The 21,192-nt window shown below is 44.4% G+C and overlaps 1 protein-coding gene across 10 annotated transcripts in view; it reads left to right on the forward strand.

The window, feature by feature from the left end:
- The window catches only part of LSAMP (limbic system associated membrane protein), a 1,541,410-nt gene that overhangs the window by 1,282,784 nt on the left and 237,434 nt on the right, over positions 1-21,192 (forward strand). The window lies entirely within an intron of this gene.

Consider the following 21,192-nt stretch of genomic DNA (forward strand, 5'->3'; position numbering starts at 1 on the left):
TTTAGGCACCTAAATATGTTTCAAAATCTTGTCCTAAGGGATGTACCCAAGATTGCACAGGAAGACTGGCACAGCAAGCAACTCATATCTTCTCAGGATCACAACCTAACCACTGATCCATCCTTCCTCTCCAATCTCTCTCTCATTCTTCTCTTCTTTTCTGACCCCATTGCTAACTCATCAGATCCCTTTATGTCATTTTTCTGCTATCATGGGCTCTTGCAACTCCTCCCTACTTTCATTTGTGAGCTATGTGCTGCCTCTTCTTCCTTATTAATGAAGATGTTAAATCAAACCAGCTTTTATTCTGATTCCTGCAGAACTTTGCACATGCATCCCTCCTATTGTTATCCTTTGCTTATGGTTCACCAGGCAATTCTCAATCCATGACAGCACTTCTAATCCAAGACAGATTGAATTAAATTTGCAAGTAGGAGTTCATGAAGCTCTGTATCAAACATTATGTGATCCAGATTCCCTTAATTTTGTAAAACAGTCTAAAAATAACCATCATAAGTTATTTCGTGGAGCACCCTAGACTCCCACAAGTTACAGAGGGTTGAGAGCAGATAAGTGTTGGAAGAACCTGGAGGCAAATTGGCTTGTGCATTATGGTCATGCTTAAAAATTTCACAATTTTTGTGTCATAACATCAGATACAATCAATCTGATTTTGACTTTTGATTTAGCTGATAAGTCACACGTTAATTTTCCTGAATTAATAATTTAATGACTGCCTTAAAATAGCTCTCTCATGTTCATAAGAATTATCGCTGCACCAGTTGTGCACCACATTCATTGTTACAGCAGAAGGTGCGAATTGTGCCAGCCCAATGCAAATTGCTTCCAATGAAGGATGCTCTCATCTAATGCAAAATGACCTACCAGAATGCCAAGGAACTTTCTCACATCATGTGGAAGGCACTAATATTAATCTCATAAATAATAATGAATTAACAATCCTTGGTTGTTTACGTAACTCCCACAATGTGTTCAGCTTTGCCCACATCTTTAAGAAGGGATAATTGGTGCTGTGAGTTGCTCATGCTCTCTGGACAGAGGAGAATGAGGCTAGGGAGCAAATAGATACATACTTGACTATTTACTACATGGTACAAAGCTAAATAAAATGGTTATGACATTCCCCAGTGAACACCCAGGGTGCAAGGCGCCTCACCACCACCTGCCCTTAGCAGTTAACAGTCTTGTCTATACATGTTGGGGTTCTGTTCCCTGAATCCATTGGTCCCTGTCAGTATGAACTCTGCCTTCCAGCCCTCCAGATGCCTTGCTCTCTCTTCACAGGTAGCAACAGCTATGCACCTACCTCCATATATTCAGTATGTTGCTTGGAGTGTTCACCCCGATCCATTCCTACTCAGATATATTTATAACTAGAAGACTTACCCAGAGTTACCAGGGTCTGGCCTGAGGCTGCACAGGGTGGTGTAATGGGGGTCTCTGGCCAGAGCTCCCTAGGCCTGCCAGGGGCAGAGTGGGTGGGTGGAGGGGCATGCAGGCCAGGCAGTGTTCCCTGGAAGGGAGGAAGGGGGGGGGGCAAGACAACCTGGAATTGTTTCAGACAAGAGATAGGAGACCCATTGTGAATGAGACCATATTAAATTTACATATAAACAGATAAATGGTGAGGCATCTCCAGTCTACCAGAAAACCTGTTTGTTACTTGTGACTAATACTTAGACACAAATTTTAAGAGTAGGTTTTCTGTGTGTATGCATATCTCTGTATATAGCATCTCTGTGTACATTTCACATGACCAATATGTCACTGGCTTTCATTTGAGATCTCAGATCACATTCTTTGAAGAACCGGAATATACATCCCAGAATCAGGAATTTCCATCAATCCTATGCACCTTCTTACTAACTGGCACTAGGAAGTTCTTGAGTGATAGAGATGCTCATGAAAATATTTCTTCGAATGATGTATTCAGAGTACACTTGCGATAGAACTGGTCAAACTATATTAGAACAAACTGTGTCCTCTAGAACAGTTTTGTCAAAATTGAAACATTTTCAGAGTGTATATCAATGTCAATGAAATTTCCAAGTGAAAAAAAGAATTGAAACAAACCACTCTGACTTTCCAGTTTTTATAACATAAAACTGTTGTTTTGACTGGGTGATTTGGTTTGGTTCATTTGATTTGGACCAGAGGTCGGCAACATTTCTGAAGAGGTGTGCCAAGATTTAACTTTCCCCATCCTCCTCAGTGCAAGCCCTGCCCCTGCATCCTCCTTCACCCCCCCCCTCCTGCCCCACATTGCTGTGCCCCCAGTGCACACACCGGCAGGGCAGAAGTGCTGGGAGTTGCAGCCGCTCGGAAGCAGCGCTGGGGTGAGGAGGTGCCAGGGGGTCTAAGTCACTTCACTTTGCCCAGGGCTCATCCCTCACCTGCAGGCTGCAGCTGAGGGGCTAGGGCAGGCAGAGCCCGGGATGCCCAGGGCTGTCTCCAGCCCCCAGCCAGGCACCGCAGGGCACTGGGGAAGGTCTCCTTGCCCACAGGGAGCAGCCATGGCTTAGCCCGGGCTTAGCGTATGACCGGCCGCACCACCCTGATCTGCAGAGCAGCCCCAGCCTTGCCCCCTCCCAGAGTAGGAGGCAGAGCCTGTAGTGGGAGAAGGGGAATGTTAACCCCTTAGCTTCCGGGAGCTACATGCCCCAGGGACGCAAAGCCCAGCGCGGTGTCATGCCGCCCGCTCTGCTTGCCAGGCCACGCAGCCCCTATGCCATGCTGCACGTGCCACAAAATCATCTTGTGTGACACTTATGGCACACGTTCCGTATGTTGTGGACCCCTGATTTACACAATTGTATTTAGCTTCATATTATATTATATTTACTATTTTCTATTATGATGTTCTAGCATCCAAATGACACAATTTGACAATGTTGAAATTCAGACAGTCAGACATTATCAAAACAGAATGGGTCCCATGTTTCTGAATCGCGATTATCAATAATTCCTGTTCCATGAAAAAAACTTGAATTTTCAACTTTTTATTGCGATTCAAAAGAGAAACAATTGAAATGTGGAAAATTTTCTTGGGATAGGAATTCTGGTTTCTGACTGGCCCTACTTCGACAGGTTGCGGATGATGCCCGGATTCTTCCAATTTATTGTATTGTTTCCTTGTCTCGTGTGACAATATTTGATGGAACATGTGATGTTGCCTTCTGTGTATGGATACAGTGTGTTATAGTTAAATAAGAAATGTTCACTTCTGCAGTATTTACTGAAGAAATTTTGTCTAACTGAAGTTAATGAAATTTTTGCTTGCACAAGAATCACCGTACTGATTCCATAGTTATTAAGGGCAAGATTTAAAAGGCACAAAATGGAGGTAGATGCACGACTCTCACAGCAAGCCCTTTGAAATCAATGGGAGTGGAGTGTCAAGCTCTCATTTGTGTCTTTGAAAACCTCCCCTTCAAGCAATAATCCATTGTATTCATTTGTATTGGACATTCCTGGAAGCCTGATCATTAATATTGGTTTGCAAGCTGGAAGAATGAACATAAACAAATACAAGGCCTTGTCCTCCAGGGGTTATGCTTTATAGCAAAAGAGAAAAATAAATGAGCACAGGCAGGAAAGGAAAGAAAAAAATCACCCGCTCCTTCTTGAGGCTCAGCTCTGCCTCACATCCTGAGATATGGTACCCGATCCTGTCAGAGGCACCATTTCCTCCTCCTCCCAAGCTGCCAGTTGCATAGCTGTTTCCTAGGGGTACATCTACACTAGCCCCTTAGATCGATCTAGGGAGGCTAATGAGGGTAACCGAAATTGCAAATCAAGCCCAGGATTTAAATATCCTGTGCTTGATTTGCATGTTCCTGGCCGGTCGCCATTTTAGAAATTGACTAGCCCGAAGTAACTGCACGCGTCTACACGCAGCAGTGAACCTGGATTCCAATTTAAAGCCCTAACTTGAATTAGCTGGTATTCCTCCTGCAATGAAGTTTACCAGCTAATTCAATTTAGGGGCTTTAAATCGGAATCCTGTTTCACTGCCGCGTGTAGACACGGGCAGTTATTTCGGGCTTGTCAATTTCTAAAATGGCCACTGGCCGGGAACATACAAATCAAGCGTGGGATATTTAAATCCTGGGCTTGATTTACAATTTCGGTCACCCTCATTAGCCTCCCTAGATCGATCTAAGGGGCTAGTGTAGACGTACCTTAGGATGCCTGTGCCGGGGAGGAGGGAAAAGGAATCCTTTGTTCAGCAGCTAGATTGAGCAGACGTTAATTTCCAGGAATGTTTGATTTCCTCCCATGCCTATAGTTTAAGGGTAAGAGGGATGCACAATGTGAAGGCGGGAGCCTGAGACCTAGGATCTCTGGTTGTTGGGCTCCCCCAACTTCAGATGCTACGAGGCTGACACTGCTGCCAGAGTTCTCCAGAGTTGACAGTGGTGGGGAGGGCCACTGAGGGGAGGCAAAAGGGTCCAGTGATTTAAAAGGACCTGGGGCTCCTGGCCACTGCTGTCCTTTAAATCACCACTGGAGATGTGGGCGGTGTGGAGGCGGGTGGCCCTCGCCCCTGCACCTTCCACTTGAGGCCTCTCCCCTTCTGGGGGCCCAGAGCTGCCTGCCACCTTGCTCAGAGGCCCAGCAATCCTATTAGCAGCTCTGGTGTTGCGGCTGTGACCATGGGACTATAGGCTGCAGCATTGGCCAATGAAGCTGCATGGCACAGAGGAGAGTACAAGTCGCACCTTGCAAAGGATGGTGCAGTGGCTACTCTCCTTGGAGCTCTAGGAGCCTTCATCAGTTTGCTACATTGCCTTTCACTGGGCCCATCCCTGGCACTTATCAGGTGGCCTAACACATTGGCACCACAACTGCTTTTCTCCAGTATTCAGGTACCTCCCTATCTTCCATGACTTGTCAAATGTAATTAGCAGTTGCTGAGTGAATTGATCAGCTAATTTCCTTCTCACCTCAGATGCATTTAATCCATTATCTGATTATTTGTAGAGATTTATATTCCCCAAACATTTCCTCACTTGCATTTTATCAATAGTTCCATTTATCATGTTGCTGTTGCTTCCTGACTATCCAAAACGTTGCTCTTTGTTTTCCTTCTTCAAGACAGAGATATTTTAACAAACGGCTTGGCACCTCAGTCTTTATATATCAACATGAATGTCACGGCTTTTCCCTTATTTATTAATGGGTGAAATGACGAGAAAATACTCTTTTATTCCCAGGGTAATAGGGCTGCTTCTCCATTGCCCATTGACAGCAGCAACCCATGTTTACTTTGGGTACGTCTACACAGCAGCGTTTTATTTCAGAAAAATTGACATTATTCTGAAATAACATAATGTGCATCTGCACTACAAGCCTTTATTTCGAAATAATGTCAAGCTGGAGGACTTCTTACTCTGACTTCTGTAACCCTCATTTCATGAGGAGTAAGGGAAGTAAAAGGAAGAACACTCTTCCTTCAACTTCCTACTGTGTAGACATCGCCAAAAGCCAAGTTATGTTATTTCAACTTCAGCTACGCAATTGATGTAGCTCAAGTTGCGTAGCTTAATTTGACTTCAGCCCTGCAGTGTAGATGTACATTTTGTCATGCCCTTATCTGTTCTTTGATGGCCTTCTTTGACTCTGTACCTTCTTTGGCCTCTTCTCTATTTGCAATATAGGGCTTATTTTCAACATTAGATCTTTGAGCAGTGCCACCATGGCTGTCTTCAAAACAGATGTTTGTCCAAAATGTTCCCACCCTTCAACTGCTAATTGAGCTCCACTACAGACCATCACCAGACTTTATAAAACCAAGATATCTAGCCCCTATTAAAATGGACCTAAAGCATAGAACTGAACTTTGCAGAAAAAAAATAAAAATGAGGATTTATGTGAAGGACTGAGAGCTGGAAGTCCTGGGCAGTGTCCCTTGTAAGCTGCCTGCACATGCAACCTTTCAGGAGAGATTCAAATACCACCAACTGATTAGCAAATTGCCCACAGCTAAGTTTGTGTTTCTACTGGTGTTGTCTTAGCTACTAGACCATGCTGCCAGTTTGCTCAGCTTAGTCTATTACCTTGAACAAGTCCCTCACTTCAGTTTCTAAGATGGGTTTCATGCTAGTGATGCCCTTCACAAGTGAGTTTGGTGAATTAGTTAGGGTTTGTACAGTGCTTTGAGATCTTTGCATAGAAGGTGATAGGCCACCCATATCTACTGAAACATTTTATGTAGACCTTCCACTATACCTAAACCTTCCTCAGCCTCTTGTGAGCTTAATTGTGTAATTAATTTTCCCATAAGTCCAGTGTTCCACTCAGTATCTATCCAATATATCATCACTTTCCCCCCAACAAGGAAGCACCTGATAAAAGTGAAGCGAATTTTCCCTTCTTGCTGAGTATCACTACTTTTCCACTTAACTAACAGTGATGTGACCTCTTTATAGGCCTACGATGTACTTTCAGCATAGCTAGCAAACAGCTGCCATACATCCTGCTAGTGTATTGATATTCAAGGCACAAGTGAACTCATTTCCCACTGCAGCATCTTGGTGTACAGAGGATAAAGTGTTCCTCCAAACACACTTCTTTGCTATACCACCAAAAACAACAAAAAACAACAACAACAAAACCCAAAACTCAGCACTGGGTGCTAGAGAGGATGGCTGGTGTCCTGTGTGAGCAATGAAACCCAGTGTGACATTTGCCATTGAAAGAGGCTTGTGATAATGTAATGAGACATGTCTACTGACCTTCTGTCTGACAGAGCTGATCTAAACCAACTATTAGATATAGAACCAGGCAAATAAACTGCATTCCTGGAGCCTTCTAATTCTGTTCCTGTTGTTAAAGGGCCTGGGATGAACAGAACAACCCCATGACAACAGAACAAGAAACTGTAAGACAGCTTTTTCCATAAAGAATCTATAAAGGAAAATTAAATACCATTGGTGGCTAAATAATGGTGTAATATATAAAAATATTCTGTATTTTGTGTGCATGGACATGTTTGTGTGAGAATCATAGAAATGTATGACTCAAAGGGACCTCAATATGTCATGCTAGTCCAATCCATTGTATTGAGGCATGACTAAGTATGATCTAGACCATCCCTGACAGGTGTTTGTCTACCTTGTTCTTTATCCGTCACAATGTTGGTAAAGATGAATTTCCAAGACAATTTCTATAAAATCCATCAATCTGGTCACTTATAGGCAGAGGCCAGTGTACTCCTCGGCACAGGGGGATAAAATTCTGAAGCAAGAGCCCCTAGATTCAACTGCAATGTCATTTTGTCATATTTCCATAAAAGATCGTCCAACACTCAAACCCACACTCTCAACTGTGACCCATACTTGATCTCTTGATGTCGAACACCACAATGGCCATTGTCAGCTATGATTATGCTTGATGATGGTTCTGTCCTCGCTGAGCTTTGGCAGTGGTCGTAATTCTGGCAGTCTAGCTCAGAATCTATTTTCCTGCCCACTGGGTCTAGGGAAAGGGGGAGCTTAGAGTGAGCTCCAATAGCTCTATTCCCCAGGCTTTAGCATTATTCTCTACAAATGCTAGCTGCCCAATGTGCATTTCTAATTTCCCCCTACCCCTGTCCCTAGCTTCAGACAAACTGGAGTCTGGTTCAGGGTCCATCTTCTCTATTTCTTGCTTGGTTCTATGGAACTTCCTCTTGTGGGAAAAGATACAGGGTGAACTTCTCTAGTCCAGCACAGTCTAGTCAGACAACATCCATCATCTGGCATGATTATAGTTAGCTGGATATCCACTTATCCTGGATGTGGATAGTTTTCCATGTCTCATAAAGTGTGTTTACAGCCACCAGTCCTGTCTCTCAGTGTTCTGCCCAGTTATTTAGCCTTAATTTACCCCCTAAATGTCTTCTAAGAGCCCAGCAAGCAGTGGAAGTGCTGCTAGACAACATTGACCTCACTATGGTCTGGGAAATTCTGTGGTTCAGCACCAATAAGGTCCCAAGGGTGCCGGACTAGAGAGTTCAACCTGTGACAGCAAGAGGCAGCTGCAGGCAGTGCAGGGAGACACAAAGCAAAATGTTGGTGTTTGGTATCTTATAAGATCTCCACATTCGACATCTTTGGCCCCAAGTGAGATGACAGGGTATTTCACAGCTTCCAGAGTCACCGTTTCATGCTTTTTGTGGACTCTCATGAACATCGGTTTATACATGGATCTCCTTTTGGCTCTTAATTTCTCCACTCTGTGCTGGTCATTTAAACAAAAAACATTATGAATCTGAAGTTCATAGCTTAACTGGTAGAAAAGAGACGTCCAATTGATGCAGCTCTCGGAGGCACTGGTAAATTACCCAAAGTCCAAGCACTAATTCTGTGGTGCAATGAAGCAGCTTGAAGCTGCTCATAACTATACTAGGATATTGCATCCCAGGACACTACGAGTGATCTGATTTGGGAACCACTGAGCTTAAAGTAGACCATTGGAAGCTAGAAGTTCCTGGTCTCATGTGAAGGCAGACAGAGAGATTCATTGTAGAATTCAGGGATCTGCACTTAGGACAACACACTAGCAGCCAAATGAAAGCATCCGCGGCCTCACGCTCTGGCTGGTGGGGGTTCTTTAAGATGAACAGAATGAAAAATGGATGAAAGGTGAAAGTGGGACCCTCTTGCACATGCATGCATGTGCACACACACACACACACACACACTCACAATTCACTAGATAGGTAGGAGTCTCCACATTACTTTAACTTCATCTGAAAAGAAGCTTTTAGTAGCAACTCCATATGCGAAGGAAGCATGTTCAGTGATGCTGCCTTTTGAGGGGCTATTTTCCCCCAAGAACCTGCACCAGAATCAGCAGCAGGATAGGGCATGTGAAGAAGGAGCCCCTGAGCGTGCACTGTTTTTCTTGCTGTGAAGTCTGGCTGTTGGTTGAGATCAGCCCCGATCACAAGAAAAGCTCAGCAGACGCGTCTCATCACATAAAGTCAAACCTCTTCGGACGGCTATAGATGAGGTTGTGGGGGGTCTTGGGCTGCTTTGAAAATTGTTCTCTGACGCGCTCTGTAATTTGCCAGTGCTCTTTGCAGAAATTGATCGTCTTCCCTGAGCACAGGCGGTGTGCGTGCATGTGTGTGTGAAATACTGAGGTGGGGGGAGAAAAGTGAAGGGCAGGGGTTTCTCGGGCAGCCTTCACTGACATTATTCATTCCCTTCAGAGGTGTAGGTGCAAATAGGATAGCACAGCAGGGTCCGGAAGTAGGAGATAGGGAGTTCTCACCTGCCCCAAACCCTCTATTTTGCTAGCTGGAGTTAATGAGAGCATCTCAGGGTTAATTTTCATTTTTGCAATCAGAGATGGAGTTCTGAGGAACGGGGGAAGGGAGGGGGGGCGAGGTTTGGTCTCCTTGTAAGATATGCCAGAATGATCTCCTTAATCCTTTCAGGTAACATATTCACTCTCAAGAGGGTCCCAGTTCTGTGATCCCATGATGAAACAGATTGCCTCAGTGGAACAAACTTTAATCTAACAAAGGTTTATATCTCTCTCCACAACTTCTCATAGTCACATTCATCCAAGGTCACTCAGAGTCAGTGTCAGAGCTGGGCTCTGAACGCAGAGTATCCCAGCCCATGCTCAGCCCATGCTTCTCTCCACTTGCCCTTCCTTTCTTTTGGGGTGCATCTACACTGTAGGGCTTAACTCGAAATAAGCTACACAAATTGAACTACATCAATTGCGTATCGTATTTCGAAATAGCTTATTTCAAAATTGGGAGTGTCTACACAGCACTTATTTCAAAATAGAGCACTCTTCCTCCCACTTCCCTTATTACTCGTACAATGAGGGTTACAGGAGTCAGAGTAAGAAGTCCTCCAACTTGACAGTACTTTGACACTATTTTGAAATAACTGCCTGTTGTGTAGATGTGGTCTAAGTTATTTCAGAATAGCGTTAGTTATTTCGAAATAGTGTTGCAGTGTAGACGAACCCTTGATCTCGCATTGTGCACATGGTCAGGCCTCTTTTGCTTAATGTGTTTTAGGCCACTTGTTAAGACACTGGGGGTATGTCTAGACTGTGAGGATCTATCAGAAAAAGATACGCAAAATGCACTCTGCATTTTGCGTATCTTTTTCAGATTATTTTGTATGAAGAGGCTTTTCCGAAATTTGGCCTGTCTAGACTGGGCCAAATTTTGGGAAAAAAAAACCCTCTTTCGAAAGCCCCGTTCTTCCTCGTGGAACAAGGAATACAGGGGCTTCTGAAAGAGCGTGTTTACTCTTCCGCAAAAAAAAGTGGAAGAGCAAATGTGTTCCCTGGATGCTGTGGAGTTTTTTTGGGATACCTTTGGTATCCCGAAAAACCGCCGCAGTCTAGCCATACTCTCAGACTCAGGATTTTGTGTCTGGCAATGACATGTTAGTTTATGGTATTGTTCAGAAAGAACAACCAGAGGGAATATTGAAACTACCGTACCTCATGGATCTTGTAAGTCTTCCTACCCACTCCAGGTGGATCTCCATGGAGGTCTCATATTATTTGGGAGAGCATGGTCCAGTTTGAATATTAATCCCAATTCCCCACTTTGAGAAGCAGGGAAGTTGGTTTGTTCCCTGTGTCATTGTGCCCAGTATCTTTCTGAGGTAACTAATGAATTGTTCTTTGTCTTTCAGTGGGCTGTGCTTTCTTCCACCCTCCCACGTTCCTTTGTGCTTGACTTTAAATTCAGCTTCAATTTCAATGAATTTATTGGCATCACAAGGTACACACGTGTTTCCAAAGATAACAGGTTAATACATCAAATGCTCTTTTTCTTTCTCTCCCTTACACTCTTCCATCTCATCCTTTCGTTTTTTCTTCCCTAGCTTCGTTCTCTAATAGTCTCCCCAGGTGATAGTTAGCTATCTCAAACTAAAGACAAGCTGTCTCTTTTGACAAACAGAGCTGTCACTCACCAAGGGGGAAGAGAAATTGGTCTCTACAACATTTCTGATATTTTCTTTCGTTCTCCAGGCATGGAAGCATCAGTCTTTAAACTCTTTTAAAGAGGTGGTGTTTGCTTTAAGGTTGGCTTGTGACTTCAGAAGAACCAGAGTTTTTTTCAGAGGTATCAAAGCAAGTAGTAAACCCTGGCACCCCTTCAAGGGGTCAAAGGACTTTACTACATGGGGTTTACTACTGTGGGTTTTTATCCTAGGTCATTAGTGTCCACTTTGATCCAGAGGGAGCTTGATCCAATAATGTGGTGCCATCTCTGATGGCTCTCTTCTTTCCCCTGGGGCTAAAGACAGTTTTACTCACCTTGCTTTCTGTTGAAAAATCATTATCATTGCTGATAGTCTGAAGAAATCTCTCTCTCAGTTGCCCTCATAATTTGGCCATTGAAGCCAGAAGCACCTCTCTCTCTCTTTCTCTCTAATTTCCTTCTAGGTTAGTTTTACGTTTGTTCCTGTCTGTTTGCCTTGTGCTTTGTGACTCCCATTTTCCACCTCTGGTTTGTGATCTATAAGGCTGGTTCTTCACTGCCTTGCCTTTTGTGTTATAAGCCAGTCACTGCTGAGCATTGCAACATCAGAACTCACTGTCTCATGGCTTGTTTATCAGTGTGGCGATGTCATAGTTTTCAGTCAGGTGAGCCAGTGGAGAGGCATTTAGTGAGAAGCCTCCCTTTTGTTATTAGTAATTTCAGATTTCCGCCCAGTGGCACAGATAGGCTGTTCATCTGGAAATATTATTTACCCACAGCCAGATGGTAATGTCGGTATTGTGAGGGCTGAGTGTGCAGGATGCAGCCGCTGGAAGATTTAGCAAAATCGTCCCTGTCGCACCACACACAAGGGTACAGTGAGTGTGTCATACTCATCCAGAGGAGTGTAAGTGGAGGAAATTCCCCTCCCATCTCACTCCTTTATCCCCACTCCCACCTTCAATCAAAGCCCCTCACACTTCCTCATCACTGTTTTCTCATTGATTACTAGAAAGCTCAAACCTTCCTCTCATTCAGTAGAAATCTTTGTTCACCCTGCACCTCCTACTTGCAGTCCCTTTGGTCTCTGTGTCAGCTCCACTCCATCCCCAGCCTGGTCTCCCCATTTTTGCCGTGCCACCAAAGAAAGGGCTAGGAACCAGCAGCCACGTCCAGCCAGGACTCGCTTAGAATTGGCTTTTCCTACGCTATCAAGGAACCCTCCTCTCTGAGGGTATGTCTACACTACTCTCCTAGTTCATTTCACGAGGAGTAACGGTAGTTCGAACTAGGAAGCCTCTAGTTCGTGCCCCGTGTAGCCGCGCTGCACGGGGTTCGAACCAGCGGGGCTTTAAAATGAAATGCAAATGAAGCCTGGGAAATTCAAATCCCGGGCTTCATTTGCAAGTGCGGTATGCCTACATTACCCTCCTAGTTCAAACTAGGAGGGTAGTGTAGACATACCCTCAGTCCTTGTATTTGCAGGGTGTTTTCCATGGTCTTCCAAGAGCCATCTTTGGGAATGAAATATGAAGGGAGTTGCTGTTCTTCCATTATTTCTTATTCTGAATTGTTAATAATACCAGGAGAAGACCAGATCTAGCATTATTTCAGGCCCACAAATACAAATAACACTGGCATTATATGTAGTCAATGGAAAATGTACACAGACACTTAAATCATAAACAGCAAACCCCATGTATATCCTTAGTCCTTAAAGTATGTAGGATTTGGGGATTAGACAGCATCCCCAGAGTTAATTCCAGAGAATTAATATAGTAAACACTTTTTTTATTGTTGTTTACACACAATATGTCAACAATGGTGTTTATTCACAGTAAGTTTCCCTTATGTACTTTAGACAAAAAAAAGCAGTTGGGGTCAGTGTTGCAAGTTGAAAGCACCAGAGCAATTTGGACTGTGAATGTAGAGAATCTGGGTCCATGAATAACAGTGCCATGAGAAATGTGCCATGAATAACAGTGTGTCACTATTGCCTTGCTACAAATTCAGTATTTTAGTAAAAAAGTGAGTTTCACAGTAATGATGCAATACATTATAGTGGTCTAAGTTCAGGACTGGAGTTACTGCAGAGATACACTTAACCTATTATGTTTTCCTTCTATGATTTTACGTATCCATATTCAGTAAGTGGCCAAGAATTTAGCGCTCGTACCCTGTCAAAAGCTGGATTCAGAACATCCCCATCCTGAGCCAGAGCAAACGCTTCAGAATGTAATAGGTCACAGCTATACTACAACAAAAGTTTTTCTGTTGGTCCAGAACCATTGGTCCAGATGACAAAATTGAGCTAATTTACATGCTGTTTAAATTAAACTGCAATATATTTTGAAGTGCATTTCATAAAATCATATTGCTGGAAGAGACCTCAGGAGGTCATCAAGTCCAGCCCCCTGCCCAAAGCCGGATCAATCCCAACTAAATCATTCCAGCCAGGGCTTTGTCAAGTGGAAACTTATAAACCTCTAGGGATGGAGATTCCACCACCTCCCTAGGGAACCCATTCCAGTACTTCACCACCTTCCTAGTGAAATAGTTTTTCATAATATCCAACCTAGACCTTCCCCACTATAACTTGAGCCCATTGTGCTTTGGTCTGCCATCCGTCACTACTAAGGTTTCTAGTGGGTTAGATTTCTAGTAGCCTGCTTGGAATAGTGTGGTGAAGCAAATGGATGCTTCAGAGAAACAAACAAACAAACAAACAAAAAACACATGGAAGGAAAAGAAGTTCTAGGCACCTTAGCGACTAACAAATATATTATATCATGAGCTTTCGTGGGTAAAACCCACTTCATCAGATGAAACAATAGGCAGGATCTGCTCTCCTGGCCTGGGGCAGCATCTGTTTCTTGCATGAATAATAGCATTTGTCCTACATTTGCATAGCGTTTTGTTTCTTCAAAGTACATACAAAATATTAGTGCGTATCATCCTGACCCGCTCCACACAAGAGCTGAATTCTGTTTTGCAGCCCTCAGCTTGTTACCCAGATGGACCTGAACAGCATCAAGCTTTTATTGTTACCAGTGTAAAAAGCTGTGATTAGCCTTCTGAATGCAGGTGAAGGAAATTAGCTATGGGGTTGAATTCACTAGTATGGGCCTTCTCTTCAAACCCCCTCTCTTCACACAGATTTAACTATACAATGGCTAATGAGTCCAATTAGTTGCCCCAGAATGCTCAAAGATGTGTGGAGGCTAGCATGCCCCCCTACCTCAGAGCTGATGAGTTTCTTTGTATTTGTTGTAAAATGCTATGAATTAGGAGCCAGGGAAGAGGAAATTAGAACCCTCTAGGCCTAGCTGGAATGCATATGTGGCTCTGGTGGCTATATGCTCTTTGGATTTTGGAGAAGGGCTTTAATGGTTTTCTGTTTGCTTTTGTAGAGTAGTGGGTGGGAGCTTTTATTTTCCCTACCCCAAGGCAATGGGAAAGAGGCAGTTAACCAGAAAGAGGAAAGTAAGTAAAAGGAAGACTGCATGTGTTGGATGAGATAAAGGTGGCAAATCTTATCTTTCTTTTCTCCCTCTAAGCCTGATAAAGGTACCAGCCTAGACTGTTTTCTGTTACCGGCTTCCCTCTTTGCATTGGGCAAGTTGCTTCCCCATCAATAGTGTGGAGATAATGATACTCTTTTCAAAGAGTTCTGAGACCTGTGGGAGTATCATGAGTTCTGTGCATTATTATTTTTTAGAGTTGGGAACAGTTTCCTAGGGCCATAGGGACATAACCAGTGGAAAACAAGGAGAACACATCTCTTTGGCCTGCTTATTTTGAGGGGTGGGTAATCATGTGAGAGAGGTTGCCCATAATCAGCCAAACAAGGAAGTATCTTGGAGATGACTGGCTCACAAGGGAAGAGTCACTCTAATCTGTTGGTACAAGCTGCCTGGGGGCTTGTCAGGATGGGGAGACACAGGAAAGTTAAGGCAAAGCCACTAAAAGTGTGAAGACAATGGGCATAAATTAAAATGTGTGAACTGCCCCCACCCTCCCGGTACGGGGTTTACAATGGCACAGAAGAGGTCCTGGCACCCATATCATGACTATGCTGACCTCTTTCCCTCAGCTCAAGGTCTTTCTGCTCTCTCCCCTATGTGAGTGGCGGGCAGGGCATTGGGGTAGAGCAGAGGTGGGGCAGGGGCAGGGTCCACAAAAGATTAATCTGGACCCTGCTCCCTCTAGCGGGTGCTGCTGATTAGGGTAATGGTGATTTTAACACATATTCTAGGAGTAAGCTCATGTAGATGTGGTCTGAGTTAAATTCCATTGTTGCACAGTGACACCCCTGACACTTCCTAGGGCTTGATTCTCCACTTCCTGGCACATTGTTTAATCCATTACATTTTCTTTCTTAGAACATCTAAGTGTCCAGCATAGGGGTGGGCAAATACCTCCTCTAGGGTTAGTTCCTGGTGGGCCCTCACTGCTATATTTACCTGCACAGCCACAGGTATTGGCGATTGCAGCTCCTGTTGGCCACGGGCTGCCATTCCCAGCCAATGGGAGCAGAAGGAAGTGATGTCCTGGTCCACTCCACTTCCTGCTCCTCCCATGGGCCAGGAATGGTGAACCACAGCCAACAGGAGCTGCAATCACTATATTTTGTAGTGCAATGTATATTTTGTATACATTTAATTTACCTACAGCCATGCAGGTAAATACAATGGTGGTAGCCCACCAGGGGTTAGACCTGGCAGACTGCCCCCATGTTATTGCCCATCCCTGGTCTAGCCCCATGGCTGACTGATAGAACTTTTTTGCCTGGAATGAAAGGCTGTCCACTCCCACCCATTTCCCAGGATGCAGCAAGGAAGGCTGCACAGTTCTGGAGGGTGTTGGTTGTAAAGAACACACATTTTAGCAACTGATGTTTTGTGTGTGTGTGTGTGTATGTGCGTGTGCGCACGCGCTTTTCCTGCTGCCCCTGCCACATCTCCTTTGCTATAAGTAACTGTAGCTGGTGCTTGGGAGATGCTATAATATTTTGTGTAGAAACAAATTACTTGCTTTCATCCTGAGAGTAACAGTGATTGCATTGGGGGAGTTCAGTCTGTTTGTCATGTCTTTTGTTGTTGTTGTTATTTAAACTCCTGTGAATTGTGGTTGTCATGAAAGTGAGGGATTGACAGCAATTAACTAGAGCTGGTGCAGAGTGAGCAGGTTCTGTGCAAGCATTTCTTATACAACTCTGCATATGCTCCTCACCTGCAACCTCCTCTCCCCCCCCCGCGCTATTTTAGCTCTGGGCTCCCCACACAACACTACCAATGCCCCTCTGTCCTGCCCTAGAGCCCTCTGCTATTCCAGCCCTGGATTCCCCACACAGCTCTGCCAGTGCCCCTCACTCCTGTCTGCAGCCCCCCTGCTATTCCAGCCTTGGGCTCCCCACACAGCCCTGCCAGTGCCCCTCAGTGCTGCCCTGCAGCCCCCCTGTTATTCCAGCCCTGTGATTCTCCTAAACAGACGTCCACTCATGCCTAACTGTGTGTGGTGGTCTTCTCCGCTGGTGCTATGCAGAAATGTTGACCTGGGATCACAAGAACGCTGTAGAGTATGGACCAGAGAGAAAAGGCTGAGAACTCTCATGCTTTTTCTTCTCTGCATTAATTTTAAAATATCCAGAGTCTGTTGCTGGAATGATTTATATAACTGTATATATAAAACTCTGCTTGCTGTACAGTAGAGACCTGTTTGATGGCACCTTTTGCTTTGGGTGGCATTCTGCCTGATCATCACTGCTGCACTAGGTGGCATGCTAGATGCACAGTGCCAGTGACATGAGCTGATCATCCTCAAAGTGAGGCTGGAATCCTCCCCTGCCATTAGTGAAAAAGGCGCCTTGCTCCCTAGCCACAACTACCCCATCTCTCTGTTAGCCTCATGCTCCAATTGCCTCCTCTTGAACACCGCACAAAGACTGACACAGAGAGGCTAGCCGTGCAGTCCTCTTGAGCCAGAAAGAGTCTGCAAATGGTTTCTGTCTCCCCATGAGGGACTCCTTGAAAGGTTGATATGAAAGACGGCCCTTCTCTTTCTATAAAGCCTGTCAAAAAGCTGAGTCTAGATGTAGCGCTCTCTGCTGTTGGTGCCCTCCACACTCTGGTGGCCATGACAGCACTGGTAGCTTCCAAGGGACCCAAATGTAATTTTGGTGCCTGGTCCTTCATGTCCCTGATATACTATCTGTCTATGAGTCACTGTTTGATGGCTTGTGAAGAGAGGCTTCATTCCTCAATATCCTTGGGGCTGAGCTTTTTTCTTGGCATCCCTACTTCCATCATCCCTGTGGCCAAAGGAACACAACACAACCCATGTGTGAAAAAAATAAGGTCGAAGCATCTCATTTTAAGACTGTTCTAAAAAGGTGTCTATGCAGAAGTGATGGGCACCAAGAGACAATACTACAAGGGAAGCTGTGGCTGGTAGTGACAGTTTTGGTACTTTAATGTGTTGGCTTGACAACCACAAAATTAAAAGCTTCCGACTTCTATGTGTGTAACATCAACCTGTCCTCTAGCATCCAATAGCTTTTAGCACTGGACAGCTTTGGATTCTGAACATGTGAAACTAAACCACGTTTTAAACTCTGTACTTGCTGTGAAATCTTTTCCCCCAGCCTTTCCCCTAGGCTGAGATAGCAGCTGGAAGGAACTAGCCATTGAATTCCCAACTGGCTTTCAGCATCAGATGCCCCTTTTTTCTCATATGAGATGTGGCAGCACAGATCTGACCATCTGGTCACCTTTTCTCCCTCATGGGCATTTAGGTTGCCTGGTGAATCAGACCTATTTTATTTCCTAGGTTTAGTTGGTGCTGAGGAAACTGAAACAATTGTCAGCTCTGGCAAAAGCCAGAAAGAATGAAGTATATTTCCTCATTTCAGTTCTACGGTTGTATGTCAATACTGGCTTTAATACTCTCCCCACCACCACCTCCCCCAGCTATTCCTCTCTGGCTTCCCTTGCATAGCCTTGCCAGTCCTGCTGTGACCTCTGTTATTCCCATCTGGGTTCAATCCAGAGCAGATTTTTACTTGTCCTGTGTGTGGCTATTTCCTGATGGGTTGGATCAAATACCAAAAATATATGGTGCATATACTTTCAATTCCCACTCCTAATCATGGTGTTCTTATTGCCCCTCTGGGGGACTTCTTGAGACTTTATTTTAGCTCCTCCTCCACCCAAATTCTATCCTCCCATTTTTCTCCTTTACTCCTTCATGTCCTAAAAGGCCTCACATCATGTTGAGCCATCTTTTCAGGAGAGGGTGGCTATACACACATCCCTCTGAAGTTCAGTATCTCTACTGAGGCAGCCAGAGGGGTCACTGCAAAGCATCTCCATTTGGCCTCTTCCCCACTGTAGGGCCAAGTCCACTGACACGAGGGCACTTGAAGAAGATCCTATAAAGCAGTGTTTCTCAAACTGTGCTCTGCAGAGCTCCAGGGGCTCCGCGAGGTTGACAAACTGGAAACAACAATAGGTATGACACATACAATCAGTGGATCAGTGGGGCTCCGCATAAATTTTTATGCATGTAAAGGGCTCTGGAGCCCAAAAAGTTTGAGAACTGCTGCTATAAGGGAATGACAGGATAACCCAAGAACACACGCTAGGTCGATCCAATTGTCCATCTAGCTCTGTATCCTGTTTTCTGACATCAGCTAATGCCAGATACTTCAAAGGGACTGAACACAACAGGTAATTGTCAAGGGATCCATCCTGTCATCTACTCCCCTCTTCTGGCAAACACAGGCTAGGCACGTTGCTGCCCGTCCTGGCTAATAACCATTGATGGACCTATCTTCCATGACCTTATCTAATTCTTTCTTGAATCCTGTGTTGGCCTTCACAGCATCCTCTGGCAACGAGTTCCACAGGTTGACTGTGCTTTGTGTGAAGAAGTACTTCTTTCTGTTCTTTTTTAAACCTGCTGCCTGTTGATTTCATTGGGAGACACCCAACTCTTGTGTTATGTGATGGAGTCAGTAACATTTCCTTATGCACTTTGTTCATGCCAGCCAAGGTTTTATAGACCTCTGTTATACCCATACACCCCTTTCCAAGATGAAAAGTCTCTTTTTAATCTCTCCTCATATGGAAGCTGTTCTGTACCTCTAATCATTTGTGTTGCCTTTCTGTGTACTTTTTCCAATTCCAATACATCTGTTTGAGATGTGGTGACTAGATCTACATACAGTATTCAAGAGGTGAGTGTATCCTCAATTTTTTTATAGAGGCACTATGATATTTTCTGTCTTATTATCTATTACTTTCCTAACATTCACCCAACCAATCTCTCCTGGGAGTTTCACACACAGCAGCAGAAATGAGTCCACTGTGGCTTATCTTCACTTTTTACCTTGTCTCTGCAACACTGTCCAGGAGTTTGGGGATCAAAGAGAGAATACGGTGGTAATTTTGGACAATTGTAGATGTTAAAGACATTCCTAAGAAAGAGCTGGAACAGGTGGGAGTGACTTGCCCCAGCTGGGCAGCGGTTCTTCCTCTCAGTCAATTTGTGTGGATATCTCTGACTCCAAAGGGCCATCAACCAACTCTGCCAGGTCCAGAAGAAGGGAGCATCTGTTTGTTTACTGTGTGGTAATCAAAGCAGAAAATGATCTTGTTTTATTCTCCACTATGCACACATTCTAAAGCTGAGAATGAAGGGGGGTGGCGGGGGCAGAACATTCTTTTTACTGAGCTTCCTTCTATCCATCTGAGTATGAAGCAGATGTGAGACGTTAATGTGAGGAAGGAGACTGGAACAATTTGTGCTGTCTCGGGGGAACAATTAGTGGCCTAAACTTCAAATATTAAGTGCCAGGAGTCTCAAGTTCAGATCCTAGTGAGGCCAGCTTAGTCCTTGGAATTCTCACACTAGACGAATTGTTACCTCTATGATGGTCTTTGTCCAGTCTTATGGATACTAACGCTCCCATGGCACTTTTTGTGAGACTAGGGTTTATTCCAGTGTCTTTAGGCAAATTTTCCATTTTTCTCCTTATTCCCACTCTGTGGTACATTGCCCTGTGTGCTCACTGCTGCCCTTCATCACAGATGAGGTGCATGTTGGTTGCGAAGTCTGTTCGGTTATTTCTGGAAGAAAGATGCTACTGAAATAATATCCTCACCAGCTGCATTTCTCCACAACGGAGTTTGTTTTAGGTAGTTAATACATGTAACTAGTTCCACTTCTTGGATTAAAATCTGGGCACATCAATCACAAATGAAACAAGTGTGGCAAGTTGCAAGCTCAGCCCATGGTGAGCATTCGTTTACCTCGCCACAAAACGGTGCCTTGTTCAGCAGAATAGCTCCAAAGACATAATAATCACTAGAATGTAGTTTAGGCCTGTGCCCAGTTTGTGTTAGGAAGTTTGCACAGTGTCTTTAGGCCTTGCTCTGCAGAAGCCAGCTAGATGGGCAATCACAACTGTAGAAGGACCCATCTGGGCTGTTTTGAATATTGAAAGGACTATGACACACCGTGACAGTTGTGGCACATCTCTATGCTTTAGTGCTTCCCCAGGTCGGTCATGCAAGATGCTTGCTAGTTCCCAATGAGTACCCAGCCTTTATCAAACATGAAGCAACAGCAACAAGATAATAGCCTGTGATCAGGATGCTAGTAGCAGTGCACTGCAACACAATGCGATTGCCATAGGCAGATACTCAGAGCGGTAATATCCCAGGGGGATCATTCTCCTAGCTGAGTAGTCAGAAAGCAGCTAACAGGAGGGTATATTATTAAACATTCCCTTCTCTATCCATCTTCCTATACGTGCTGGTTTTTTGGTGGTTACTTTTCCTATTCTGTATTCTCCCTCCATACCCCTGTGTGTAAAGTTGCGCTCTTTTGCTACACTTGTTGAATGCCACATCCATGAAAACTAGCTGCTTTATAGCTTACACCTCTTGTTTAACTCAACAACAGTATTTACATCACCACTGAATTTATCCCCTTGGAATTTAATGAATTGCATAAGGCAATAGGCCTAATTAATAAAAAATCATTCCTAAGGGCATCAGTCCCAGGTTTGCTCTTGTCCATGGTTTCTGGCTCTCCTCTAACCTTGCCCATACCTCTGTTTTACTTCCCCCTTTCTCCTTCTTGCTCCTTTCTCTCTGCCCAGCCTCCTACAGAACCATTCCCTATATCCTTCCATGTCATCACCTGCGCCTGGGCCT

This window comes from Pelodiscus sinensis, chromosome 1 (assembly GCF_052426305.1).
Source record: "Pelodiscus sinensis isolate ZL-2025 chromosome 1, ASM5242630v1, whole genome shotgun sequence".
NCBI lineage: Eukaryota > Metazoa > Chordata > Testudines > Trionychidae > Pelodiscus > Pelodiscus sinensis.